Raw genomic sequence first — 13,216 nt, 5'->3', positions numbered from 1 at the left:
AACATGGGTTAATTTCTGCTTCTTTGCTTTGGTGTGCTCTGCTAGGAAAGCTTGGTGGGAGCCAACTTGACAAAAATAGAGAAGAGGACTAATTGCCCTTGTCTAGGCTTTACAACTTAGTAATAAGCAGAGCTGGGGTGAAGGTGCCAGTTTCCAGGCTTTTCTCCATCACATCATACAGACTTTCCACTTAGAAAATCAAACAGAGGGAATACACCATGGGTCTGCTGATTTTACTCTTAGATGTTAAGATGTATGAAATATTAAACTAGGGTAGAGGTAGATAGCATAATGGACATGCAAAAAGACTCTCTTGTCTAAGACTCAAAGTCCCAGGTTCAATCACCCACACCTTCATAAGCCAAAACTGATAAGTGCTCTGGAGGAAAGGGGAAAAAAAAAAAAGAAAGAAAGAAAAAGAAATGTTAAACTATCCTTGGATTGGTTTAAATACACTAACGCAGGACTAGATGATTTTGTTTTAGGGAAGTGAGTGAAGTTTGCTCTTGGAGAGGTGTCCTGACCTTCTAGCTTCTGTTTCCAATTTGCCTTTCTATATGGGGACTTAATTCTAAGATTGATACGTGGTGTCAGATGCCAGATGTTGGGATATGTTTTTTTAGCTCTAGCAGCTGTGTCCTTGTCTTTAAGAAAAGAGTTAAATACAAGACTTCAGTTTTAACCTAAGGTGTTTAGGCAGGCGTAGATAGTATAATGGTTATGCAAACAGGCTGTCATGCCTGAGGCTTCGGAATCCCAGGTTTAATCCCCTGCACCACTGTATACCAGAGCTTATCAGTGCTCTGGTTTAAAAAAAAAAATATATATATATATATATACATACATATATATATATGTGTGTGTGTGTGTGTGTGTGTGTGTGTGTGTCTTATTGATCCCAGAGATGGGGGTGGCAATTCCTATTTTGTTGCATTTTTCAATTCACTTAAGTACAGGCATATAGGTGTGAATAAAGTCTGGCTCTCAGCATATGGTATGCATGAAAGTTTTGTTCCCTCACTGCCCATTTATATTTTCCTTTAGAACAAGTCTTTGCATATAGCAACTATTTGTTGAATTACTGAATGTAATGGCTTTGTTGACAGCAGACCTTCATTGCTCCAGCCAACTTTTTCAGGTAGAAAGAAAGACACAGATTGGAAAGAAAGAAAGAAGGAAAGACACAGCACCAAAGCTTTGGGTTGTACACATGGCAAAACTGGCACACCATCCTAGTAAGCTATTTTGGTGGCCCAAAGCACAATAGTTTTAATATTGTAGTAAAGAGTACAGCGCTGTAATACAGCTATTTAGTTGGGTACACATATGTTGTGTGTGTGTGTTGTGTGTTTGTGTGTGTATAAAGGAAAAAGTATTGTTAATTGCTGAAGCTGACTGATGAGTACTTAAGGAAATTTTACCTTCCTTTTATTTTTTTAATGTTTGTTTTCATCGGCAAGAAAGAGAAACTGAGATGGAAGGGGGGATAGAAAGTGAGAGGAAAAGATAGACACCTGCAGCACTGCTTCACCACTTGTGAAGTTTTCCCCTGCAGGTGGGGACCAGGGGTTGAACCCAGCCCTTACACATGGCAACATGTGTGCTTAGCCAGGTGTCCCACCACCTGATTCCAAAATCTTACTTTTCTTAATCTCATGGATAGTGAAACTTAACTTTAATATATTGATTTTTCCAGAATGAGATGGAAAAACAGAACACAGGTAACTCAGGGGATTGGTCCTCGGGGTCCAAGACTGCACGTGCGACTCTGGGGAGACTGCGTCTTCCTATACCTCTGTCCACCCTTCTGTATAACTCACTTAGGATTTGCTGTTCTTACGCTGGTTCTTGCACTTTGCATCATGTGTGCTTAACCCACTGCGCTACCGGCCGACTCCCAGGATTTGGTGTTCTTATGGTTCCTCTGAGAATTTTGGCATTAATTTCTTGGTGCCCTGAGGAGTTTTCGCTTCTTCTTTTTCTTCTTCTTCTTTTTTTTTTTTTTTTTTTTTTTTGAGTTTTAGCTTCTTAATGCTGATTATTCCTGCCACCTAGTGGCAGGATCTGACACTTACTTGTGGCATAGAAAGATGGAGTCTGCCTCTTTTTTATAGTTATTTAGTTATTGCAAGAAGTGTGTGTGTGTATGTGTTCATGAGTGTCTGCACATGTTTTTCACGGGGTGGGTAGAAGTAGGTGTAAATACTGACAAGAGAATCTTTGCATGAATTTTTTCTGTGTAGTGGGATTGTTTACCTCCAGTAGAGTGACAGAGAGAGAGAGAGAGAGAGAGAGAAAGCCTTGACTTTTTAGCATTTTTCAGGAAGAACAAGGCCTCCCATTTGAGGATTTCCAACAGGAATCATGGTGGTGTGGTGATTGTTGTCTAATAAATATCCTTGAGACATTGAAAAATAAATTTCCAGATTTTAGTCCCTGGATATGCTTATAATATGTGCTTGTAATCTGATTGTGATGCATTCGTAGGTAGGCCTCGATACAGGACAGAAAGACTGGAAATATAAAGGGCTAAGAATGTGTAGGAAGTCTGAGAGAGTGCAGGTGGTGAGTGCAGGCTGGCCTTCACTGGCTGAGCAAGTGATGGCGAGTAGAGGCGATGAAGGGCAGACTGAACTTTGACTGAGAAGGCGGCTTCTATCACCTGGCTAGCTTCTGCCCTTTTTTCTTTCTTTCTTTTTTTAAATTTAAATTTCTTTACTGGGGAGTCAATGCTTCTACCCTTCTAAAAGGTACTCTCCCCCACAGTGGTGTATCTTATGCTGAGGCTAAACTTTCCCAGGCACAGTTATGCAGGAAAGATAACAGTAACTAAGGCAACCAGTCCCTGAGCAATGGGTACAAGTCCCACCCCTTAACCTTGCAGCCTCTGCTTCTGTAACAAAGCTTTTTGCTCTCAAGCCTGCACCTCCTATATAAGCTTGTACCGTCCTTTTGTTTGGTTCCAGAGTTATCAGAAAGATCTGAGCTCCTGGCCCAAGTGTAAATAAAAGATTTCTTTTTGGGGGCCAGGCGGTAGTGCAGAGGGTTAAGTGCATATAGTGTGAAGTGTGCTGACCATGGTAAGGATCCCAGTTTGAGACCCTGGCTCCCTATCTGCAGTGTGTGTGTGTGGGGGTCACTTCACAAGCGGTGAAACAGGTCTGCAAGTGTCTTTCTTTCTCCCCCTCTTTGTCTTCCCCTTCTCTCTTGATTTCTCTCTGTCCTATCCAACAACAACAACATCAATAACAATAACAACAACAACAAGGGCAACAAAAATGGGAAAAAATGGCCTCCAGGAGCAGTGGATTTGTAGTGTTGGCATGGAGCCTCAGCAATAGCCCTGGAGGCCAAAAAGGAAGGGAAAAAAAAAAAGGTTTCTTTTCTCCTCTACCCACCTCGGCTTCAGTCATCTTGATTATTAGTAGAGTTCCTTAACATCACTTGTCTTTTTTAGCTTTTTTTTTTTTTTCCAAATTGGAGTCAAAGGGATGTCAACAAGTGGTCCATAATTACTCCTTAACCCAGTGTTTCTTTTCTTTTCATCTATTAGCAATTCAGATTGTTAGATATCTCAGCACTCGGAAGTGCTGTAACTGTGTGTATGCGTAGTTTTAAGAAATTTACAGCATGTCACTTTTAATTTCCCTATTTGGCATTAGCCACTGCGGTGATTATCTGGGAGTTCCTGTGGACAGGCGCATCCTTGAGTGCTTCTCTGCTACCTGCCTGTACTCTTTCACTTTGCCTGTTGTTTGAGTGACTATAGGTCTACAGTGCGTGTTACAGGAGTACAAGTGGACATATTGTATTATGGACTTCTTTCTTTTGTTCAGTTTATAAGGCAAATTATAACTTCTAGAACATGAAAAAAAAATCATTGGAACCGGCATCCAGGTGATGGTGTACTGGTTGGGTGTTGATGTTACCATGCCCTAGGACCCAGGTTCAAGTTCCTGGACCCCCACCTTTATTGAGGAAGCTTCATAAGTGGTGAAGCAGTGCTGTAGCTCTAGCTCTCTCTCTCTCTCTCTCTTTCTGCCTCCAGGGTTATTGCTGGGACTCAGTGCCTGCACTATGAATGCACTGCTCCTGGAGGCCATTTTTTTCCCATTTTGTTGCCCTTGTTGTTGTTATTGTTGCTGTGGGATAGGACAGAGAGAAATCAAGAGAGGAGATGAAGACAGAGAGGAGGAGAGAAGAATTGACACCTGCAGAACTACTTCATTGCTTGTGTAGTGACGCCTCTGCAGGTGGGAAGCTGGGGGCTCGAACCAGGATCCTTACTGCGGTCCTTGTGCTTCACACCATGTGTGCTTAACCCGCTGGCACTACTGCCCTGCCTCCTCTCTCTCACTTTCTACCTCCCCAACCCCTCCTGATTTCTGTCTCTATTCAACAAATCAGAAAACAAAATAAAATAGAATTAGAAAAATACCATGATGAGGGCAAAAACATGTATAATGTTTAAAGATGAAGAAGAAAAAGGAGGAGGAGGAGACAGAGGAGATGGAGGAGAAGGAGAAAGAAAAATGCATTCAACACACCTAATCTACTGAACATCACAGCTTAACCCAACTCACTTCAGATGTGCTCAGAACACTTACAGTTGGAAGAAATTATCGAACACAAAGTCTATTTATAATATTGTGTTGGATATCAAAGATGATTGAATCTTCACTGAGAATTTAAAAAAATGTCTGTGGTGCTTTCGGCTGCTCCCCTTGTGATGCTGACTATGGGGTTGGAGAGGGGCCCCAAATATTGAGAGCAGCTGTTGACCCGAAGCCAATTGTTCCTTGTTCTGTGTGGATATTTCCACCTGGGCCTGATTTGGGTACAGGTGGTGGCACATCTGGTTGAGTGCACAAATTAACCATGTGAAAGGACCCCTCATCTGCAGGGGTTAAGCTTCATAAACAGTGGAGCAGTGCTACAGTTATCTCTACTCTCTCACACTCTTTCTTAGATAGGACAGAGATAAATTGAGAGAGGGGAGATAGAAAGTAAGAGAGACAACTTGAGTACTTGCTTCACCACTCGTGAAGCTTAACCTCTGCAAGTGGGGAGCTGGGACTCGAATCTAGGTCCTTGTGCATGGTAACATATGCTCCATCTGTCCCCTTTCCTTTCTCATCTTCTATCAAAAAGAAGAAGAAAAAGGTGACCTCCTGGAATGATGGAGTTGTACAGGCACCAGTGATAACTCTGGCTGCAAGAAAAGAAGAAAGGAAGACAGACAGAAAGAAAGAAAAGAAAAGAAAGGAAGGAAGGAAGGAAGGAAGGAAGAGGGGCCAGGTGGTGGCACACCTGGGTAAGTGCTTACATTACAGTGTGCAATGACCCAGGTTCAAGCCCCTAGTCCCCACTGTAGGAGGAAAGCTTCACAAACTGTGTAGCAGGGGTGCAGGTGTCTCTGCCTCTCTCTCTCTCTCTCTCTCTCAGTTTCTCTCTGTCTCTATCTATTAATAAATAAGTAAGCAAATAAATAAATAAGAAAATGGTGAAGCAGGTCTGCAGGTGTCTATCTTTCTGTGCCCCTGTCTTCCCCTCCTCTCTCGATTTTTCTCTGTCCTATCCAACAATAGTAACAACAATCAACAAAATGAAGAAAAAAAAAAGGTCTCTAGGAGCAGTGTATTCATAGTGCAGGCACTGAGCCTCGGTGATAGCCATGGAGGCAAAAGGAAAAAGAAGAGAAAAGAAAAAGAAAGAAAAGAAAATATTCTAATTTCACAATTATTCAGTTTTAAATTGGTTGTTAAAGGAACCATCATAACAAAAATTACAGATCTCCAAAAGAGAGGTGCTAAGAACAAGCAGACATATCTGGCAGGTTGATCAAAGAATTTGATTGAGTCAGATGGAAAAACAAATCACAACTATATACTGATAATGACTCAGTGACTTAGAAAAAGAAACCATTCAGTGGTCAGATTCTTAGTTGAATATCAGACCAAAAAAGCAGTTAAGGTGTCCACAAAGAAACAGTGGTCAGGGTCTAATCTCATACTCTGAGAATAGTTATCTCTGTATGAATAGAATAGGTGAGCATAAAAAATAGACAGGAGAGAGATATCGACAAGCACATTTAGAAAAACATTGAGAGGTCTTTTTTCAGCCTATAACAGATCAAGTGGACAAAGGTAAAGGTAGGAAAGATCAAGATAACAATGAGGGGGTTCCCGGAAGATGGCGGACTGAGAAGCTGCTAGTGGCTTGAGCTCTGACCACATCTTCTGGAAACGGTAGGATTTTCTGCCTTTAGTAGGCCAGTCAATAAGGGGTCCTAGTGGTGACATCAAGGAGGTGACTATAACTTAATTTGGGTTAAAAAATAGAGTAGAAAAAAAGGGAAAAACATTTTTTTCTTTTAAATTATTAAGCACACCTCCTCCCCCTTCCCCCCCCCCCATAATTCTTTACCGAGATTCCTATCCCACCAGGGAGTATCATTCATTCTAAGTCTATACCCTTCTGAAACCTCTGGCCTTTTTTCTTTCTAAGTAGCGAACCCCCCCACCTCACCCCGCATAGCTAATTAAATAATTAAAAATAAATAAATAAAAACTCTTTCCTTTCACCGCTCTTTTATGACTGTTCTTTTTCTTATCCTTTTCTTTTCTCTCTCTTTTTTTCTTTTCTTTTTCTCATTCTTGTCATCCTTTCTTCCTTAATCCTACAGCTTCCAAAGCCACAGGCCCCATCCCCCACACCACCAAACAGTGTGCTTTTTTGAATTCACTGATACACATTTGGGAATTATTTTGGGGAAGAATTCTGACTCAGAGTGGACTCTCACTGCGAGTGTCTCTGCTCAACTTCCCTTTCTCCTTTAGCTACCCCTAGAATATACAGTGGATAGTAGATTTGCATCACTCTCTATTTGAGCTATCCTTGTCTAGTCCTGAGGTTTTTTTTTTTTTTTTGAGGTAATCTGGGACAGGGTTTTTGTTTACCCTGCTCTATTTTATTATTAATATTAATAAATTATTATTAATAATTTATATTAATAATATTGATAATATTAATATAAAGGCATATATCTTCCCCCCCTTTAGGTTGATCAGAATTAACTCTTAGGGTATCTTTCATTGCTAGGGTAGAGGGCATCTTATCTATTGTGGGAGGAACTTGTCTCGTTACTCCTACCTCCTCTACAGACTCTCCCCTCCCTCCTCCTCCTAGCTAATTAAAAAAATTAAATTAAATTAAATTAAAAATAAAGTAATCTTGGCTTCATATGTTAACTCTCTTTTCAATCACCAGGTTCCAGATGCCACCAGGATGCTGGCTAGGCTTCCCTGGATTGAAGACCCCACCAATGTGTCCTGGAGCTCAGCTTCCCCAGAGTCACACCCTACTAGGGAAAGAGAGAGGCAGACTGGGGGTATGGACCGACCAGTCAACGCCCATGTTCAGCGGGGAAGCAATTACAGAAGCCAGACCTTCTACCTTCTGCATCCCTCAACGACCCTGAGTCCATGCTCCCAGAGGGATAGAGAATGGGAAAGCTATCAGGGGAGGGGGTGGGTTATGGGGATTGGGTGTTGGGAATTGTGTGGAGTTGTACCCCTCCTACCTTATGCTTTTGTTCACTAATCCTTTCTTAAATAAAAAATTAAAAAAAAAAAAAGTAATCAAAAAAACCTTTCCTTTCACTGCTTTTTAATCACAGCTCTTTTTCTTATCTTTTCTCTTTTTTCTCTCTTTTTTCTTTTTTTTTTTTTAAATCATGTCATACACTTCTTCCTTCCTTCTTCTTTGCCTTTCTGAATTTGTGAATTATTTTGTGGAAGAAATCTGACTCAGAGTGGACTCTCTATGTGTGTATCTCTGCTCTACTTCCCTTTCCCCTCTTGTTACCCCTAGAATATACAGTGGATAGTAGATATTCCTAACTGTCTATTCTTGCTATCCCTTCTTTCTTTTCTCTTTCTTCTTCACTGGGATTTGGTTACTATTTTTTCACGGACTGGAGAAATTGTTTGGCTAACTGGTAGTGATTAAACTGCTTCAATACTTGCTTCAGTTGCTACTGTAATTCCTGAGGTTGGTGAGTGCAATTGTCATAAAGGTATTTAGTACAGTGTTGCTTGTACTCAAGACACAACAACTGAGGAACAACAGAGCATAAAAAAAGAAACACATACATCAAAAAAATGGGTAGATCAAAAACAAATAAAACTGCTACTCCAATGAATGAAGACAAGAGCCCACAAGAAACTACAAATCAGCCAGAAGTAACCATTAATAAGAAAAGTATGCAAGCAAGAACAAACTTATTAATCACAAAAATGAAAACAACATTGGAGGAAAGGAATGGCAGTATTAGGGAAACAACAGTTGAGACCCCCAAGGAAAACACTGATTATCTTGAGGCAATTAGAGAACTGAAAGCTGAAATAGCTGTAATGAAGAAAGAAGCTGAGGCAAGGGAAAGCAGACTAACAGAAGCAGAAAACAGAATTAGTCAGACAGAGGATGAGTTAGAGAAAACTAAGAAAGAGGTGAAAGAGCTTAAAAAGAGATTGAGAGACACTGAAAACAACAACAGAGACATATGGGATGATATCAAAAGAAGTAACATTCGTATAATTGGCCTGCCAGAGGAAGAGAGGAAGGGGAAGCAAACATTCTAGAGGAAATAATACAAGAAAACTTCCCAGACCTGAAAAACAGAAAGGACATTAAGATTCAAGAGGCCCAGAGAGTACCAAACAGAATCAACCCAGACCTGAAGACACCAAGACACATCACAGTCACAATGAGAAGAAGTAAGGATAAAGAAAGGACCCTAAAGGCTGCAAGAGAGAAACAAAAGTCACATACAAGGGAAAACCCATAAGATTATCTGCAGACTTCTCCACTCAAACTCTAAAAGCCAGAAGAGAATGGCAAGATATCTATCGAGCCCTGAATGAAAAAGGGTTTCAACCAAGGATAATATATCCTGCTAGACTTTCATAAAAACTAGATGGAGGGATCAAAACCTTCTTAGACAAACAACAGTTAAAGGAGGCAACCATCACCAAACCGGCCCTGAAAGAGGTTCTAAAAGACCTCTTATAAACAAGAACATCATTATAATACTTGCACTATATGAGAGCAAACAAAAAAAATTTTTTTTTGAACAATGGCACTACAATACATTAAATCCATAATATCAATAAATGTCAATGGCTTAAACTCACCCATCAAAAGGCACAGAGTTGGGGGATGGATCAGAAAACATAACCCAAACATATGCTGCTTGCAAGAATCCCATCTGTCACAACAAGATAAACACAGACTTAAAGTGAAAGGATGGAAAACTATCATACAGGCTAACGGACCACAAAAAAGGGCAGGAACAGCCATTCTCATCTCAGACACGATAGATTTTAAATTAAATAAAGTAATAAAAGATAGGCAAGGACATTACATAATGACTAGAGGATTAATCAGCCAAGAAGACTTAGCAATTATTAACATCTATGCACCCAATGAGGGACCATCTTAGTACGTCAAGCACTCATTGAAAGAATTTCAAATATATATCAATAGTAATACAATAATAGTGGGAGACTTCAATACCCCACTCTCACACTTAGATGAAGAACAATGAACCCACCTTCTCTGTCCCATCTTGGATAGATCTAGAAGGAATTATGTTAAGTGAGCTAAGTCAGAAAGATAAAGATGAGTATGGGATGATCCCACTCATCAACAGAAGTTGACTAAGAAGATCTGAAAGGGAAACTAAAAGCAGGATCTGACCAAATTTTAAGCAGGGCACCAAAGTAAAAACCCTGTGGTGAGGGGTAGACATGCAGCTTCCTGGGCCAGTGGGGGTGGGAGTGGGTGGGAGGGATGGGTCACAATCTTTTGGTGGTGGGAATGGTGTTTATGTACACTCCTAGCAAAATGTAGTCATATAAATCACTAGTTAATTAATATGAGAGGGGGAAAATTAATTGTATGTCTCGAAGTTTTTCAAAACACAAACTGAATCTTTTTAATATATAGGCTGTGTAATTGTTATGCAGACTCTCTCAAAAGCCTAGACCAAGTAGATCAGAAGCAACCAATAGCACAGTTATGTACAAGATACTGGGTACTGTACAGCAAACCCTAACAAAAGGACTTTTCAAAGTTAACACAATTACCAACTAATGTGATGATAACATTAACTATCGATTGTCTTTTGGAACCCTAAGACAGCAGGAACCTCACATCTCCACTATAGAGCCTCTACTTCCCCCAGTCCCAGAACCCTTGGATAGGGCCCACTTTCCTGTATGCCACTCCCAATCCATATCAAATAATATTGCATCTGCCGATCACAACCTAACCAACGCAACGATTGCCACCTCAATATGCTTCACTTCAGACTGTGTCCAGAGACTTCGCATGTGGAATGACAACCCTTCAGCTTCATTACTCGGGTGAGACCTTTCCTTTCATAGTATACTCTAATTCCATCTCAGGTGGTTCACTTTCTAACAAAGTCCCAAAACCTAGATATACACCAGTTTCTGTGAGAGAGAGCATATGTTCACACGTATCCGTAAACTACTGCAAAATATATACCTGAAAGCAGAAGTACACTAAAGTTTGCAGTGAGTACCCCCCTAACACTTCCTCTCCACTATTCCAAGCTTTGGGTCCATGATTGCTCAACAATTCCTTTGGCTTCCTGTGTTAACTCTCTTTTCAGCCACCAGGTTCCAGATGTCATCAGGATGCTGGCCAGGCTTCCCTGGACTGAAGACCCCACCAATGTGTCCTGGAGCTCCGCTTCCCCAGAGACCCACCCTGCTAGAGAAAGAGAGAGGCAGACTGGGAGTATGGACCGACCAATCAATGCCCATGTTCAGCGGGGAAGCAATTACAGAAGCCAGACCTTCTACCTTCTGCAACCCACAATGACCCTGGGTCCATGCTCCCAGAGGGATAGAGAATGGGAAAGCTATCAGGGGAGGAGATGGGCTATGGAGATTGGGTGGTGGGAATTGTGTGGAGTTGTACCCCTCCTACCCTATGGTTTGTTAATTAATCCTTTCTTAAATAAAAAAAAAGATAACAATGAATAATAGAGACTGAATTAACATTCATTGAACTCTCTAACATGGAGAGGAAATAGCTTGCAACTGTCTCCAGTATCTATCCTTTTCTATTGCCTTTAGAAATAGAATTCCAGTGGGAGTTTGGTGGTAGCACAGTGGGTTAAACGCACGTGGCACAAAGTACAAGGACTGGCGTGAGGATCCCAGTTCTAGCTCTTGGCTCCCCACCTGCAGGAGAGTCACTTCACAGGAGGTGAAGCAGGTCTGCAGGTCTTTCTCTACCTCTATCTCTCTTCCCCTCCTCTCTCCATTTCTCTCTGTCCTATCCAACAATGACATCAATAACAACAACAATAACTAAAACAATAAAAATGACAAGGGCAACAAAAAGGAAATAAATGAATAGAATAGGATAGGATAAGATAGGATAGACTAGAATTCCAGATGGACCTAAGATTTCTCAGCCTAAAAATACATTTTGCAACCTCCCTGTGGCTATCACAAAATCCTCCCATTGGTGGAATTTGTGTGAAATATCTGGGAAATGTCCTTTTCAGGGCTTTTTAGTAGAGCATCTGAACTTTTTATCACGTTTTAGAATATATAAAATTAAACACACATGATTACAAACAATATTAAAGTAAAATTTTAAGATAATAAAACAGATTTGATAGAATAATACGCACATTTTTATAACACATTAAAAGAAAAGAAAAAAAAAACTAACAAGATTCAGTAGTTCTATCAATGCCCTTAATTTCAATACCATGGATGTAAATTATATTTTGAAATATTGGAAAGCTATGAATTATTATTATTTTTTATATTTTATTTATTTTATTTTAATGATAAAGAGACAGATACAGAGGAAGAAAAACAAGAACACTGCTTAATTCTGCTTACTAGTGGTGCTGGAGATTGAACCCAGGACTTCAGAGCCTCAGGCATGAAAGCCTGTGTGCATAACTCTTGTGCTGTCTCCCCAACCTGACTATGGGTTATTTTTTTATTACTTGTATATATTAACTCAATGTAGTAAGGACCCCTTTGTTGTCTCTCACACCCAGATTCTATCTCCAGTTGGTCTTTGGAACGGAATGTGCCCCTGCAGCCCTCTGACCCATTTGGAAACTTCCCCACCCAACCAGTCCTGAGGAAGGTTTTAGTTAAGAAGCAACCGAAATGGCTACAGCTGGGAGAATGTATGCTTTTTTTTATTACTGAAGATCTTGGTTTCACTTCTGGATCTGCCAATATTATCACTAATACCACCCAGCTATGAAGGACTTATAAGCACCGTGCTTAATTGTTCCTGAGGTTGATGCCATTTGGTTTTTCAAACAGTAGATTTTTTTTTTCCCTCATCAGAATCCAGAGTTCTGGGTTTTATTTAAAAGACAAAAGACAGGTTAGCTTCCTTCCTAATTCCGATGCCCTTCTATATAAGGCTCTTGTAAATTTGTAAGTTAATTGTTATCTGTAATGTCCACTTGGTGGCGCCACTCCACCAGGGATGTAAGAGAGGCTGCCCTAATGTCTCATCCTTGCCTCCATTTAGGATTATGGCTCTGGGAGCAGGAACCTGATTAAAAGCATTAATATGAGTAGCTGGGCGCTGCCGCACAGATTAACAAGCGCACACATTACCATGGGTAAGGACCTGGGTTTGAGCCCCTGCTTCCCACCTGCAGTAGGGGAAGCTTCAGGAATGAAGCAGGTCTGCAGGTCTCTCTCTATCTCCCTCTCCCCTCTCATTTCCCTTTGTCCTATCAAATAAAAAAAAAAAAAAGGCTGCTGGGAGTAGAAGATTCATAGTGTCGGCAGCACTAAGCCCCAATGATAATCCTGCTAGCAAGAAAATAAATAAATAAAGCACTAATATGCTTAGCCATGATCTATTTTATAATATATATTTTCTAGGATAGTTATATATAATAAATTCAGTCCTTGTCAAAAAGCATATATATATATATAATTTTTTTTCCCCTTTGACTAGAGCACTGCTGAACTTTGATTTATGGTGGATCTGGGGATTGAATTTGGGATTTAGGAGCCTCGGTATCATCCTACCCCATCCCACCCCCCAAACAAAATGCATTTCTTTTTTAATCAATTGACAATATTTATTAGGGAGGTGGTACAGTGGATAAAGCTTTGGATTATCAACC

General features: G+C 40.5%; 1 protein-coding gene across 1 annotated transcript in view; it reads right to left on the bottom strand.

Annotated features, from left to right (window-relative positions):
- Window positions 1-13,216, bottom strand: part of SLC28A3 (solute carrier family 28 member 3) — an 81,961-nt gene that overhangs the window by 46,799 nt on the left and 21,946 nt on the right. The gene's annotated exons all lie outside the window — the stretch shown is intronic.

The sequence above is a fragment of the Erinaceus europaeus genome, chromosome 10 (assembly GCF_950295315.1).
Source record: "Erinaceus europaeus chromosome 10, mEriEur2.1, whole genome shotgun sequence".
Classification (NCBI taxonomy): Eukaryota; Metazoa; Chordata; class Mammalia; order Eulipotyphla; family Erinaceidae; genus Erinaceus; species Erinaceus europaeus.
Note: the sequence above shows the minus strand (reverse complement) of the source record. Positions and strands in the feature narration are given on the sequence as shown.